This window comes from Mobula hypostoma, chromosome 2, assembly GCF_963921235.1.
Source record: "Mobula hypostoma chromosome 2, sMobHyp1.1, whole genome shotgun sequence".
Lineage (NCBI taxonomy): Eukaryota > Metazoa > Chordata > Chondrichthyes > Myliobatiformes > Myliobatidae > Mobula > Mobula hypostoma.
The window spans coordinates 212,155,414-212,172,467 of record NC_086098.1 but is presented as its reverse complement, the minus strand read 5'-3'; the positions used below and the strand labels follow the sequence as shown (position 1 = coordinate 212,172,467).

Genomic DNA, 17,054 nt, shown 5'->3' with positions numbered 1-17,054 from the left:
GCATCATGTCAAATCAAAAAAAAAATTTCCAAACCTGTCAATAATTAACTAAAAACTAAAAACCAAAATCGTGAGGTTGAAAAAATATTCATTCCCTTTGTAAACACAATGCTAATTTTCCTCAGGTGCAAAATGCAGTATTACCTTACCAACTCACCCAATTTGTTGATATATTATGTAAAAGTCTTAGGTACATATGTATAGCCAGGGTGCCTAAGACTTTTGCACAATACTGTATTTGTCAACTCGGAGCAGAGTGCAAGTTTGAAACTCTGGCTGGAAGAAAGTGTGTTGGGAACAGTGATGGTGGAGCACCAAGGGAGGGGTAATGGGGCAGGTGGTAGGAAAATAATGCCAGGTGCAGGGGTTGGCACAGGTGCAGACACACCCAGCCCTGAAACACCAGGCAAGGTCATTTGATTCAAAATAATTGGACTGTTGGTCATTACAGAATGTCACTCTGGTGCTTTCTGCACCATCTCCTCTCCCTTCCCCTTTTCCTGACCATGATTTCCCTCTCCTTGCCCCTTCCCACTCTCAGACCAAAATAGAGACCCATATCAGAATCAGGTTTATTATCACTCATTTTTTTGTGGCAGCAGTACAGTGCAATACATAAAATTACTACAGTACTGTGAAAAATTGGAGGATCGTCTATTTTCAATGACTTCATTAGAATACATATGCCCCTTTTTCTGTAAGTTACAACAGTATGGGTAGATTTTCAACAAACTAAATCAGAATAAAGATAAAAGAACATTCAAGAGAAGTCAGCGAAATGATGATAGAGAAGCACAAATCTAGTGAAGGGTGCAAGACTATCTTAAAGGCACTGAATATACCTCAGAGCTCTGTGCAGTCCATTGTGAAAAAAACAGAAAATATGAAAGCAAGCAATACTGCCTAGGTCAGGCTATCATTTTAAACTTAGTCACATGAAAAGAATGGCAACTGTAATAGAGGCTACCATGACACCTACAGTTACTCTGAGTGAGCTGCAGAAGTCAGTGGCTGCAACTGGAGATTAAGTTCATGGCTCCACAATCTCTTAGGCCTTGCACAAAAAAGGTATTTTTGGAAGATTGGCAAGGAAGACAACCTGGTTAAGCAAAAACATATACTTGCCCATATAGACTTTCCAAAGAATCACTTAGAAGATACTGTAAAGATGTGGAAGAAGGTCTTGCGGTTGGATGAGACTACAGTGGAACGTTTTGGCCTCAACATAAGCAGTACCTGTGACATAAATCTAATACTGTGCCTCAGCCAGGTAACACCATTCCTACTGTAAAGTATGGTAGAGGTAGCTTCATGTTATGGGGAAGCTTTTCTGCAGCAGGGACTGGAAATCTGGTCAGCATTGATGGGAAGATGAATGCTGCTAAATACGGAGAGATCCTGGATAAAAATCTGCTAGCCTCTGTCAGAAGTCTTAAACTGGGGAGGAAGTTTGTCTTTCAGGAGGACAATGAGTCAAAGCACACTGCCAGAGCAACCATAGAGTGGTTTCAAATGAAGAAAATTGATGTCTTCAATTGGCCTAGTCAGGGTCCTGACCTTAACCTGATCAAACATATGAGGTAAGACATTAGGATTGCTGTCCACAGCCGCTCCCCAATTAACCTGGCACAGCTCGAGCAATCTTGCAAGAAGGAATTGCCAAATCCTGCTCCATCACATTGTGCAAAGCTAATAGAGACTTATCCAAAAAAACAACTGACTGTAATAGCTGTGAGAGGCGGTTCAATTAAGTACTCCGTCAAGGGTACTGCTGATATTTCTGTTTTTGACTTTGTATTTTTTTCACGCTTTACAATTTCCCCTGTTTTTCTGTGGAAAAGGAGTGTGTAATTCACAAATAAAAATTCTCAGTTAAATTGAACAGAAGGGGGTGAATCCTCTGCAGTCTGGGTGGAGAAAGTAGTCCTAAAGTGCTTTAGAGAAGGGAGTTCCAGCATTTGGAGCTTGTGATGATGAAAGAATAGAGATATATTTCCATATCAGGGTTGTGTGTCATTTGGAGTGAGTTAACAGACAATGTCTTTCCTACTGCCTCTATGCTAGATGGTAGAGATAATAACTTCGGGGTATACAGTTGGGGAAGTCTTGAAGGATTGTTTCTGTGCAATTGGTGGATGATACATGATACAACCTTTGTCTGGCAGTGGATCCAGTACTTAAGATGGCAAATTGCATGCCAATCAAGTGGGATGCTTTGTCTTGGACGGCGCCCAATTTTTCAAGTGTTGTTGGAGTTTGACTTATCAGGCAATTATCTCATCATACCCTTTATATGCTTTTAATGGCTCATCCTTTGTCCTGAGAGTCTCTTGATAAGCAGCCTCATAGCATCTTTCTCAACAATCCTTCTTTGAATCTTGCATTCTCAAGTATCTTCTCTCATTCTACTAAACTCCAGTGACTATGGGTCAATCTTACTTAATTCCTCCTCAAAGAACAACCCTTCTCCCATCAGTCTGCTCCATGTTTCAGCTCTGCAGCACAACCTTCAAAAAATTCCAAAGCCCAGGACTGCATAAGTACTCAAATTTTAATCAGAAATGAGGCCAGGGAACAAAATATCTGTGTTTGTGTGCTCCAACCCTTATGCAATAAAAAATGCAACAAAACCTGTCTTCCTAAATGCATAAGAATTTTCAGTATTTCATTTTCAGCTTTGCCAAAGGTCTATAAAAAGCAATACTTATTAATTTTCCACATTTAAAAAATACTTTTCTATTCTTTCAACAAAACAAATGATCTTATATTTTCCAAATCATTCAAATTCTTGTCCACTTTACTTCTTTACACAGCTTCCTGATGGTCCACTTTGCTAACTAATCTGTGACGTCAGCAAACTTGGATGGGTTACTCACTGCTTTGTCATCTGAGTCATTCACGTAGATTGTAAAATGGTGAGAATCAGCAAAGATCTTCATGCAACAACTGTGAAGTCTAAAAGTAGATCTTCACTCATAATCCATTTCCTAACCTTTAAACAAGCTCCGCAGGTTTGCGGCTTCCTTTTCATTAGATCCATACTTAGTGTAAATCTTTTCACAACAGCTTTATCAACAAAGTTGGCTCTAAAACAATTGATGAGACCCTTTGAGTTGGATGTCCCATTACTTGGTGGAACTGAATAAGCCCCAATGATGAAAATGTCTGAGCACTGAATCAACTGTCAAAGTTTGAGAAAGGAGTAAATGATTGTGAATATTCAGTAACTATTAAAATATTGAATATCAGAATAATGTCTTTGTATGTTTTATTGATTTTACTAAAGCATTTGACAAAGTGCAACATGAAAAATTATTTCAAATTCTCACTATACTAAACATTGACGGAAGGGACCAACAACTGCTTCAAAATTTATATTGGAACCAAATGACGGCAGTAAAAATTGATGATAATGTAAGAAGTCGGACTAAGATTCAAAGAGAAGTTAGACAGGGATGCATTGTCTCACCGGAATTGTTTAATATCTATAGTGAAATGATTCTCAGAGAAATAGAAGACCTAGATGGGATAAAAATTGGAGGTGTTAACATCAACAATATGAGATATGCAGACGATACCACCCTAATAGCAAGTGCTGCAGGAGATCTACAAATCCTCCTAGACAAAGTAGTACAAACAAGTACAGATTTTGGTCTAACCGTCAACTGTAAAAAAACCACATGTATGGTAACATCAAAACAGCAGGATACTACCAACTGCATCAGTAACCAAGGGATTGAACTAAAGACCAGCTTTAATTACCTTGGTAGCTTTATATCACAAGATGCTAGAAGTAAAGTAGGAATAAAAAGAAGAATTGCCATTGCCAAAACCAACTTCCAAAAAATGAAACCCATTTTTACCAACAGACACATTTCTATGACAACAAGGCTTAGGCTACTAAAATGTTACATCTGGTCAATCTTGCAGTATGCTTCCGAAACATGGACTGTAACACCAGAACTCCAAAGAAACTTAGAAGCAACAGAAATGTGGTTTCTTAGAAGAATACTGAAAATATCATATAGGGATAGGGTAACTAACGAGACAGTACTCTAACGTGTCCATACAAAAAGATCTTTAATGAGAACATTAAATGAGAGGAAACTTAAATTCCTGGGCCACGTTATCAGAAAGGGAGAAATAGAATGCCTTACATTAGAAGGCCGTATGCCTGGGAAACGCGGAAGAGGAAGGGAAAGCAGAAAATATATGGACACTGTGAAAGAACTAACAGATCTGATTGTGTGAGATATCATTGACACTGCACAGGATCGTTCGATGTGGAAAGCTATGATCACCCAAGTGTGTAGCATGCAAGGCACACGAAGAAGAAGATTAAAAATATATTATTTATCTTTTATAAAAATACCTCCAACACCATGTCCTCAAAATCTTCCAAACTCACCATAAGGACAAGTGAACCAATAATAGGAACTTCTCCCAGCCAATATCACCAGATACTCTGAGTTGGTCACCTCTGTTGTATGCCTAACAGCAGACTATGGAAACAAATAAAAAATACTCCAGATGCTGGAAATCTAAAATAAATCTGAAAATGCTGGGAACATAGGTCTTGTCAGCATCCTTGTAAGGGGAAACAGTTAATGTTTCAAGTTGGGGGCATTTTATCAGAACTGAGAAAACAACAGAAAACAAGTTAGAGAAAGGGATGGGTTTAATAAAAGGAATCTCTCTCGTAAAATGAGATTAAATGAGTAAATATAGCAATTAAGTCACACTTCTGATCAGATTATGCTCTGTGTAATATGCTCCTAACAGTATGTATGTGGGACATGCCCAGCAGATACTACCTAACAGAAAATCTTATAGCAATCTCTGAATTAATAAACAGGAATAAATAATATTAAAAATATTAATAAGTGTGGTATTGTTGAATATGTTTCAAGGAGGTAGCATTACTTGTCCCTTATTAGCTCTCAAGTCGGGCTTGACAAGGCTGAATCTGGCTTATGTATGGCTTCAAAGTTCAAATACATTTATTATCAAAGTATATATATGTTAACATATACTACCTTGAAAACTCATTTTCTTGCCTGGATTAACAGGAAAAGAAAAGAATAAAATAGAATTTATGAAAAAAAAACAAAGACTGAAAATCAACCAATTTGCAAAAGACACACTGTGCAAATAAATATAATACTGAGAACACGAGTTGGACAGAGTCCTTGAAAGTAATTCTGTGGAATCAGATCAGAGTAGTGGTGATCGAAATTACCCACTTCAGTTTAGGAGCCTAGTAGTTGTAGAGTTGTAAATGTTCCTGAACCTGGTGGTGTGGAATCTAAGGCTTCTCTACCTCATGTCTTATGGTAGTAGCGAGAAGAGGTCATGGCCTGGATGGTGGATGGTTCAGGTTCACAGCAGTGTCATTGGCTGTAGATTACCCTTTGAAATTGCCTTGCAAATGATTCAGATGTATCAGAATAACTGCACTAAAACAGAGCAAGAAGAAAGCTAGACAAATCCTCACACATGTACCAAGGCATCAAATGGGTCCTGTTTCTCCAGTGTCTTATTGCCAGATACACAGAGCTTCATTCAAAGTACCAAAACATTCAGTCAAAGTCTCAGTCTCCTCCATCAAAATCCCTGACTGTGCCCTCTAGTATACAAGATCAGTTCAATATAGGTGGTAAAATGGTGGTTAGGAATCAAGGAGGAATGGGGAATCTTTAACAGTTACTTGAAGCCCAGTGGATTCTCAACCATGAACATGGAAACCTGCTGATGTCCTTTTGCAGCCAATGAATCTGTATTCCTCCATGTTAAGTGTCATTTGCAAGACGTATGGAGTGACATGGGCACTGACATGACATGACATGACATGACTGCCAGATTGCCTATGGGAGGTTCCCTGTGAATCAATTTATCAGCATCAATACAAGCAAAATGCTGGAAGAACTCAGCAAGCGAGGTAGCATCTGTGGAGGAGAATAAACAGCCTGTCTAGGTGTCCCGATGAAAGGTTTCAGCCTGAAACATTGGCAGTTTATTCCCCTCTATAGATGCTGTTTGACTTGCTGAGTTCCTCCAGCATGATGCTCAAAATTTCTAGAATCTGCAGAATCATTTGTATTCATCTGAATCAATCTACATATTTTAGATAAATTTATTTAAGACAACATGGCAGGAATGACCAGCTCAAACTCCTTGTAGAAGTAAATTCCCCACTTCACAATGAGGATTCCATTTGTAATTCATTGTGCGTAATGGGACCAAAGGTCTCCACTTAAAGTGTTAATTCTGTTTCTATTTCTACAGGTACTGCCTGACCTGCTGATTATTTCCAGCATTTTCTATTCTAATCCGCTTTTTAGATTCAGAATAGGTTGGGTAGCTCAGTACTAAGTATCTATGAGGTACAGCCTCACATCCCAATCTGTAACACTCGGCCCACCATATCACTGCACAGTGAGGTATGGAAAGCCAAGTAGGAAAGAGCACCAGGCAGGTCTAAATATGAGGAGTCATGCATTCTACATGCAGTTTGCAGCAGATGGAGCTAAGTGATCCCACAAATGCCTGATCAGATCAAACTTGCATCTAGATATAAAGAACAGTGTACAATTAAAAATAAGAGCCTCCAATAATATCTGCAAACCTAATATTGAGGGGACTCAGCACATGCGTGGCAAAGACAAGACTAAAGCATTTTTACAACCATCTTCAGCCAGATCCACTGAAATTGGAATAAAAGAACAACATCGTCGTTGAGCAAACATTGCGAAATTGATCTTATTTTGAGTGTTTTGCTTGAATTTCCAGCATCTGCAGATTTCCTCGTGTTGGCATGCTCTTGCATGTTATTTGTCCACTTGCATTTTCACTATAACTGCAACATTATATTATGCATTTTCTATTCTTTTTACTGCCTCTAATGATTTTTCTGGTTAATATGCAAAACAAAAGCCTTTCCCTGGTAGGTATGACAATAGTAAGCCAATACCTATACAGATAGCAACCTACTCCCCCACACTGCTCTGGTTGCAGATTCCTCCCTCCAGGTATTTCACCAAATGTAGAGACTATCTCTGTTCTTTCTTCTAACTTAAATGCAGTGACATTATCTTGGCCATTACTGTTCTGCTGGTCCTTTGTAATCTGGCCCTGCTGCAATTATTGTGGACCTGAGCTAGAGAAAGAACAAAGTTAAAGTTGTGAAATGTGGTACTAGAGAAGGAATTTGCTGAATGCCTACAAGATGGCTTTTTAGAGCAGCTTGTGCTCGAGCCACCTCAGGGAAAGCGTACCTTAGATTGGGTGTTATGTAATAACCCAGATTTTATTAACCCAGCTTGCCCAGGTGGATTGGAGGAGATACTGTGGGGATGATGGCAAAGAAGAAGTGGCTGAAGTTTCTGGGTACAGTTCCCAAGGTTCAGGATAGCTAAGGTCCACAGAAGTAGATCTCAAATTACAGTGATAAGCAACTGTGGCTGACAAGGGAACTAAAGGACTGCATAAAAGCCAAGGAAAGGGCATATAGGTTAATAAAAGTGAGAGGGAAGTTGGATTATTGGGAAGCTTTTAAAATCCAGCAAAAGACAACTAAAAAAGCTATAAGAAGGTAAAAGATGAAATACAAGGGTAAATTAGCCATTAATATAAAGCAGGATACTAGACATTTTTTTCAGTTATATAAAGAATAAAAGGGAGGGGAGAGTTGATATTGGACCACTGGAAAATGATGCTGGTGGGGTAGGAATAGGACAAAGAAATTTCAGATGAATTTAATAAGAACTATGATTCAGTCTTTACTGTGCAAGATTCTAGCTATATGCCAGATGTCTGTGTCAGGGAGCAGGAGTGAGTGCCATTGCTATTATGAAAGAAAAAGTGCCAGGCAAACTCAAAGGTCTTAAGGTCAATAAGTCATCTGGACCAGATGGAGTACATCCCAGAGTCCTGAAAGAGGTTGCTGAAGAGATAATGGATACATTAGTCATGATCTTTCGAGAATCACTTGATTCTCATCTGGTCCTGGAGGACTGGAAGTTTGCGAATATCACTCCATTCTTTAAGAAGTGAGGAAGACAAAAGAAAGGAAATTATAGGCCAATTAATCTAACCTCAGTGGTTGGGAAAGTGTTGGAGTCCATTATTAAAGACAAGGTTTCAGGGTGCTTGAAGACTAATGATAAAATAAGTTATTGTCAGCATGGTTTCGGTAAAGGAAAATCTTGCCTGACAAATGTGTTAGAGTTCTTTGAGAAAGTAACAAGCAAGGTGGACAAAGGAGAAGCAGTGGATGTCACCTACTTAGATTTTCAGAAGGCATTTGATAAGGTGCCGCACATGAGACTGCTTAAAAAGATAACATCCTACGGTGTTACAGGAAATATACTGGCATTGATAAAGGAATGGCTGACAGGCAGGAGGCAGCAAGTGGGAATAAAGGGGGCTTTTTCTGGTTGGCTACCAGTGACTAGTGGTGTTCCTCAGGGGTCAGTATTGGGACTGCTACTTTTCACATTTTTTGTCAGTGATTTAGATTGTAGAATTAATAGCTTTGTGGCATGGTTTGCAAATGATACAAAAACAGGTGGAGGGGTAGGTAGTGCTGAGAAAGCAATCTGATTGCAGCATGACTTAGACAAATTGGAAGAATGGGCAAAAAAGTGGCAGATGGAATACAGTGTTGGGAAATGTGTGATAATGCACTTTGGTAAAAGGAACAATAGTGCAGACTATTATTTAACTTGGGAGAAAATTCAAACATTAGAGATGCAAAGGGACTGAGGAATCCTTGTGCAAAAGCCCCAGGAGGTTCACTTACAGGTTGAATCTGTGGTAAAGAAGGCAAATGTAATGTTGGTACTATTTCAAAGGGAATAAATATAAAAACAAGGAGATAATGTTGAAGCTTCATAAGACACTAGACAGGTCACATTTGGTATATAGTCAACAGTTTTCGGCCCCTTATCTCAGAAAGGATGTATTGTTGTTGGAGAGAGTTCAGAGAAAGTTCAAGAGGATTATTCTGGGGCCCAAACAAGGCAGCTTACATATGAGGAGCAGCTTTGGGGCTGTACTCACTGGAATTTAAAAGAATGTATGAGGATCCTACTGAAACCTACTGAATGTTGAAAGGGCTAGATATGGTGGTTGTGGAGAGGATGTTTCCTCTGCTAGGAGTATCCAGAACTAGAGGGCAATGCCTCAAAATTGAGGGACGACCTTTTAGAACAGAAGTATGGAGGAATTTTTTTTTGCCAAAATGTGGTGAATCTGTGGAATGCTCTGACACATGCTGTGGTGGTGGCCAAGTCCGTGGGTATATTCAAAGTGGAAGTTGATAGATTCCTGATTGGTCGGGGCATCAAAGGATATAGTGAGGGGCCAGGTGTATGGGGTTGAATGTGATCCGGCATCAGCCATGATGAAATTATGGAGTGGACATGATGGGCTGAATGGCCTAATTCTGCTCCCATGTTTTATGGTCTTATAGAAACATAGAAACATAGAAAATAGGTGCAGGAGTAGGCCATTCAGCCCTTCGAGCCTGCACCGCCATTCAGTATGATCATGGCTGATCATCCAACTCAGAACCCTGTACCTGCCTTCTCTCCATACCCCCTGATCCCTTTAGCCACAAGGGCCTTATCTAACTCCCTCTTAAATATAGCCAATGAACTGACCTCAACTGTTTCCTGTGGCAGAGAATTCCACAGATTCACCACTCTCTGTGTGAAGTAGTTTTTCCTCATTTTGGTCCTAAAAGGCTTCCCCTTTATCCTCAAACTGTGACCCCTCGTTCTGGACTTCCCCAACATCGGGAACAATCTTCCTGCATCTAGCCTGTCCAATCCCTTTAGAATTTTATACATTTCAATCAGATCCCCCCTCAATCTTCTAAATTCCAGAGAGTATAAGCCTAGTCGATCCAGTCTTTCATCATATGAAAGTCCTGCCATCCCAGGAATCAATCTGGTGAACCTTCTATGTACCCCCTCTATGGCAAGAATGTCTTTCCTCAGATTAGGGGACCAAAACTGCACACAATACTCGAGGTGTGGTCTCACCAAGGCCTTGTACAACTGTAGTAGTACCTCCCTGGTCCTGTACTCGAATCCTCTTGCTATGAATGCCAGTATACCATTCGCCTTTTTCACCGCCTGCTGTACCTGCATGCCCACTTTCAATGACTGGTGTACAATGACACACAGGTCTCATTGCACCTCCCCTTTTCCTAATCGGCCACCATTCAGATAATAATCTGTTTTCCTGTTCTTGCCACCAAAGTGGATAACCTCACATTTATCCACATTAAATTGCATCTGCCATGAATTTGCCCACTCACCTAACCTATCCAAGTCACCCTGCATCCTCTTAGCATCCTCCTCACAGCTAACACTGCCGCCCAGCTTCGTGTCATCCGCAAACTTGGAGATGCTGCATTTAATTCCTTCGTCTAAGTCATTAATATATATTGTAAACAACTGGGGTCCCAGCACTGAGCCTTGCGGTACCCCACTAGTCACTGCCTGCCATTCTGAAAAGGTCCCGTTTATTCCCACTCTTTGCTTCCTGTCTGCCAACCAATTCTCTATCCACATACCCCCAATACCGTGTGCTTTAAGTTTGCACACTAATCTCCTGTGTGGGACCTTGTCAAAAGCCTCTTGAAAATCCAAATATACCACATCCACTGGTTCTCCCCATCCACTCTACCAGTTACCTCCTCAAAATTTTCTATGAGATTCGTCAGACATGATTTTCCTTTCACAAATCCATGCTGACTTTGTCCGATGATTTCACAGCTTTCCAAATGTGCTGTTATCACATCTTTGATAACTGACTCTAGCAGTTTCCCCACCACCGATGTCAGGCTAACCGGTCTATAATTCCCCGGTTTCTCTCTCCCTCCTTTTTTAAAAAGCGGGGTTACATTAGCCACCCTCCAATCCTCAGGAACTAGTCCAGAATCTAAAGAGTTTTGAAAAATTATGGTTTACAAGGTCTCTTTATATTTGCCAGTGCAAACAGGAAAACAAGAATTGCAGTAATGCTTTTACATGCATAGAGATATAAGGATGTAATAATAATAAATCAAACAATAATTGTATGTCAGAGTAGTGGGTAGTAATGGACATCACTAGTTTCTTTGATTAAGAAACGTTGTCAATGGGTTCATTGTCACGTGAGTGCCAATGTTTTACCAGTCACTGAGTGATAACAAACAAGCTATTGCTTTAAAGCCAATAAGCATTTTTTTTTTGCTTTTATTGGTGTTTATTTTTTGCCGTCACTATTTTCCAGGAGCGGAACATTATTGATATGGAGCAATACTGGGACAATTAAAAGTATCGTGTTGTCATATATTTTTCCTCAGCTGCTTCTGGTCTGAACACAATATTGACATGGTCAAACTAGGTATTCTCTCCAACCATAAGTTCTACTGGAATAAGCTTGTGGACGTCAATTATAAATATCTCGATTTTAGTAGCCCATGCAATATTCTGACGACATTTGTACTACTTTAGTTCTGCAGATAGTCAACAGTAGCCACAGGGCAACCAGCAAGTGCCCTCGATAAATCACAGTTAAATACTGCGCATGTACCCCAAGGTGCTGTTACACTTCCGAATGTCAAGAAAGATGAAATTATGCAATAGAACTACAAGCAAACTATTATCCGAAAATATTGGTATTAGTGATCATTTTGAAAGCTTGAGGCAAAACTTGCCTGGTTACATTTGTTTTACCAAAGTTCGGCTTTTAAATGCGGCTCCTCGGTAGATCTATCCTTTAAGAAAATAACAGTCACGTTACGATAAATTGCCTTAAATTTCACAAATAAACCCTTTAAGTTTGCGAGGCAAGCTATCTTTCAGCAGAAGCCTGTGATTCGGTCTGTGAAGGCGAAAGGTGAGACTTGCCTGTGATAAGCACCTTGCCGCTCGCGTGAGCTCGTCCTCAGCGCAAAACCAATGGATCCAGAAAGGGGAGGAGAAAGAGACAACTCAAATGCTGACTCCTGTCACTTCCTTCACCGCCACAGCTGCCCTGCTGCAAGTCGCCACTTCCATTCGCAGCGAACTGCTACCTGCATCCTGCAGCCTCACTAGTTACTCAAGGGTGGAGCTAACACTGCTGGCCGCTGCGCTGGTCTAATTGTGCGCGGAATTGGGTGAAAACAAATCCACCACACGAGTACATCCTGACATTAATTACTGGAGAATCTCGACAATAGAAAATGTCCAACAAACATAACGTCAAACTTATGCCTAAATTTTATCGATCTATATTACTGGGTGCAGTTAATATAAACTTTGGTTTATTCTAATTGGAATAAAAAAGGGGTAATAAGTATCAAAGCAAACTAAGGGAATAGCCATTTAGGGCATTTATTTGCACCTGTTAGCAGATGCAAACTCCTTCTGTTCTATATACAGTATTTAGTACTGAGTGGTAATTGTTTTAATTATTTTTCCATATCAACATTAAAATGGCCAAATATGTTGAGATAGAAGACTCCATATCAAAAAAGTATAAAGGATGGATAAAAACATAACAGTGCAACAGTTTCAAAATTCTGAAAGAAACATCACATACATCTTTCAAATACTGAGATAAGGCTTTATTGTTAGTAATGAACTGAAGTAAAACGGGGTTGTGTTGTAGCATGAAAATATGAAACAATAGCTGGCATTATAATTCTTTTTGTAGGAGTGAGATAACAAGCAATACAAGAAGCTTAAAGACTTACAATACAACCACTGATTCTGTTGATGTCAATAGAGCACTGAAGTAAAAATTCTGTTTCAGTTGAATAACCTTCAACTAAACGTTTGTCATGTTATATTTTGCAACAAATGAATGTTTGCCAAGGGGATCATTTGAAAAGAAATGAAAACACTAGATTATTTGAGAAAGTTATATACTTTGTATAGAAATTATTCTGGTAGGTAGGTGAATAGCAAAAAATTGAAGTGCATAATCACAGATGCACCAAAAGGACCATGCACACCTGAAGATATTAAATTAATTCTATGAATTTAAACAATTATTTCATTTGGCAGAGATGCTTTCTTTGATATAGCAAACCAAATTTTGCTTGTTCTCACAGAACATTAAGACTCTAGTGGCTCTATTTTAAGATAAGTAGGATTACTTAGTCATCTCCCAGAGAGAATGTATTTCCCCAATCAACATATAAAAGTAGATAATCTTTCACTTATCACACGTTTATTGGAAGGAGCACTTTGGCTATCCCTGTTTCCCCTCAGGATTACTTTGCTAAAGTCCTTCATTAGCTGTAACGTGCTTTCACGAATTCCCGTAAACCCTGACAACCCTGTAATTTCACTGTCTGAGATAGTCCTCCAATGCCAACGTGACAGCATTCTTCAGAAGGGTGAATCCTTGGAAAACATCCGGCCCAGATGGCCTACTTGGCTGAGTACTGCTGACCTGTGTTAGTCAACTGACTGGAATGTTTCAGGCATCTTCAAACTCTCACTTTAAAAATGTATGTAAGCAGGGGACAGTCTTCATTAGAGGATTGGATGTGGAGAGGATCAGAACTTCTAAATTCATTGTTGTTATCATAAAAGAGTATCTGCCCTGGGACAAAAGTTCCATCACAGAAAAGGCACAGAACAGCCTCTATTTTCTTAGAAGTTTGTATAGATTTGGCATATCACCTGAAACTTTGACAATTTCTATAGATGCACAGTGGAGAATATCCTAACTGGTTGCATCACAGCCTGGTATAGAAACTCCAATGCCCAGAGATGGAGAACTCGACAGAAAATGGTGGATACACTTCAGTTTATCACAGGCAATACAAGCCCCACCATTGAACACAGCAACAAGCCTGCAGAAAGCAGTATCCAACACCAAGGGCCCCCGCCATCCATGCCATGCTCTCCTGTCATTAATACCATTGGGTAGGAGGTACAGTGGCCTTAGATCCTACACCACCAGGTTCAGAAACCCTTCATTCATCAAGGTCCTGAACTGCTGTGGAAAACTTCAGTCTGTAGTGATTCCACAACCTACAGACTTATTTTCAAGGACTCCACAACTCATGTTCTCAGTATTATTTATTTTTTTATTTGCTCAATTTGTCTTTTTTGCACTTTGGTTGTTTGTTAGTCTTTGTTTATGTATAGCTTTTCATAAATTGTATTGTATTTCTTTATTTTCCTGTAAATGTCTGCAAGAAAATTAATTTCAAAGTTGTATAGGCTGACATATACATACTTTGATAATAAATTAGCTTTGATTTTGACGTTGACTTTAGGAAGATTTAATTAAGATGTGTACAATAATGAGCAGCTTAGACAGAGTAAATACAAAAGACTTATTCTTTTGCTACCTGAGGGGTCAAAGTCAAGGAAGATAGATTTAAAACAATTCATGGGAACTTTACAGTGGTGGGCTTTTCTTGCAGAGACTGATGGAGATCAGGAACTTGTGACCTTACAGGGAGTGGACCCAGAAACCCTCATCACATTTGGAAAATGACTGGACAATGTATTTAATGAACAATGACCTGCAAGAGTAAGGAGCATGTGCTGGTAGGTGATATTAGACTGTGTCAATTTCTTGTTCTGCAAGAATATAATGGGCTGAAAATGTCCTATCTGAGTCATGAAACCTCTGTGATATTCAGAAATTTGAATGACTTAAGTTCAAGTATCCCTCTAAGGAAGGACATTCAACTACAGAGAGAGTTATACAGAGATTCAGTAAATTGATCGCTGACTAAAGAAGGGGATGAGATGATATTGTTCTCTGTGAGACAATTATACATATTTAGCCTGAAATAATTTTCATTTAGAAAACATAAGAGGAATTTCATTAAAATATTCTCATATCACTTGCCAAGGTAGATGCAGAGATAATCCTGGCTGGGATATCTAAAGCCATGGACTGTTTCAAATGAAGGAGACTGGAATTTAAGACTGAGATGTGATGAAGTTTCTATAGCAAGGGGTCTGTGGAGGCTCAGTCACTAAGTATTTTCAAGTCAGGAATCAATAGATTCTTGGATATTAAGGGAATCAAAGGAAATGGGTTTAGTGAGGAAAAATTGTTCTTAGGTGAATAATCAGCCATAAACTTGTTGAATGGGGATGCAAATCTGAGGTGCCAGGTGTTTAAGGTTATAGTTGATGAATGAATAAGTGTGCTTTCTAGATCCGTTCCATTGCTTTATACATGGCACCTACATTGTGTGATCATCAAAAGAAATAGACTGACAGGACAGTGACCAGTTAATAAATGTTATGATAGTGAAGGGTGTTTTAAAATATTCCCAATAATCCATGGGTATTTTGAACTATGTGGCCAATATTTTCATTCTCTACATTAAGCATAGGATTATAAATTGAAAATATTGCAGCTATGTTTTAACAATTAATTTGCAAGAGTAATCTGGTGCACCTACAAAGGAAAAATAGGAAGATGGAGAACAGGCAAGGGGTTATAACTTCCTCTGGTGCTCCCCTCCCCCTTTCTTTCTTCCAAGGCCTTCTGTCCTATAATACTCCCCCTTCTCCAGCCTTGTGTCCCTTTTGCCAATCAAATTCCCAGCTTTTAGCTTCATCCCTCCCTCTCCTGCCTTCTCCTATCATTTCGGGTCTCCCCCTCCCCCTCCCACTTTCAAATCTCTTACTATCTCTTTTTTCCGTTAGTCCTGACGAAGGCTCTTGACCCAAAACGTCGACTGTACTTCTTCCTATAGATGCTGCCTGGCCTGCCGCGTTCCACCAGCATTTTGTGTGTGTTGCTTGAATTTCCAGCATCTGCAGATTTTCTCATGTTTGTTGATGTAAATGTTCATCTGGCGGTATTAAAGTTATTAAGACTGAAACCAAAAAAATTTTGAGACTAAAATAATGTAAGTTTTAAATTACCCAAGGTTTATACCCAGCTATGAAGGGGTTATAAGTGCCAATTTTCATCTAAATTTCTAGGTACTCATTAGTAAGCAAAGGGTACAAAGAAACAGAAAATCAACTTTAAAAGTGGATTTAAAAAGTAAGAAAGTGTTAAACTTCAAAATATAAACAAATTAAACCTTCAAACAATATACCTATCAGTCATGCACATTAAACACAGCATTTTTCAAGTGCATACAATTTAAGATAATTTTCATTTTTAATGTGCGCACTGAGAACATAAATGTACTTTCAAAGAATCAGGAATTGCAGTGCTAGTTTCAGTCTTGACAGCTTGAAAACATTGCTCAGTAAACTGCAAGAGAAAATCAACTAATGACTTTGTTTCCAACTGGACCTAAATTGCCTACTTTTATTTCACATCCATTCTGAACTGGAATTTTATTTCTGAATTCAAGAGATTTTATTTAATCAGCTCCTGGTAGAATATTGCACTGTAAGCAATGAATGGTCATTACTACCTCTGTCAAGATGTACATAGTTTCAGAACTAAAATGCTCATTTTTTGCTCCACAGTTGAAATTTTATAGTATCATGATATTAGTTGTTTATAGATTCAGAAAATACTATGGGATGAGTAGGAGGAATTAATACAAATATTTCAGCATGATTTGGATAATTTGGATAATCTATTGAAATAACAGGGATGCCATTATGATTCAATCATGGCTTCTTGTCTATTAATTCATCCGACCAACATACTTGAAATACCATCATCATATTTAACAACATGCTTCTTTCATTTCATGAAGGTCAATGTAAGGGATAAAATGTAGATTTTACTGTTATACAAGTACTTAAATGTATTCTTTCCCCATGCTCTTTGATTTTTCTGAGATTATTTACTATTCTAATGTTCTTAACCCAATATATACATTTCAGCCCCAGACACTAATCTACCATGTTTCAGAATATTTCTAAATCAAAAGAGATGGACTCTTCAATATAAAATCAAAGAAGTCATGTAGAATTTGGTGTACATGTGATATTCATGTACATTTGTGAACATTAGTTGAAATTTACGTTATAATTAATAATCATATATTCACCACCAAGCTTCTGCTATCTTTTTTTGTTATAACCATCATTGGCTAGCTGTGTAAAACATAATGGTTTTAA

General features: G+C 38.8%; 1 protein-coding gene across 6 annotated transcripts in view; it reads right to left on the bottom strand.

Annotated features, from left to right (window-relative positions):
• Nucleotides 1–12,069, bottom strand: part of LOC134336732 (breast carcinoma-amplified sequence 1 homolog) — a 152,790-nt gene extending 140,721 nt beyond the window's left edge. For 5 of the 6 annotated variants that reach the window (XM_063031188.1, XM_063031145.1, XM_063031163.1 and 2 more), the window contains exon 1: nucleotides 11,904–12,069. The gene's annotated coding sequence lies outside the window, so the exon portion shown is untranslated. The remainder of the gene's footprint in view (nucleotides 1–11,903) is intronic. The other variant, XM_063031154.1, reaches the window with a different exon arrangement.
• Nucleotides 12,070–17,054: the final 4,985 nt, after the last annotated feature.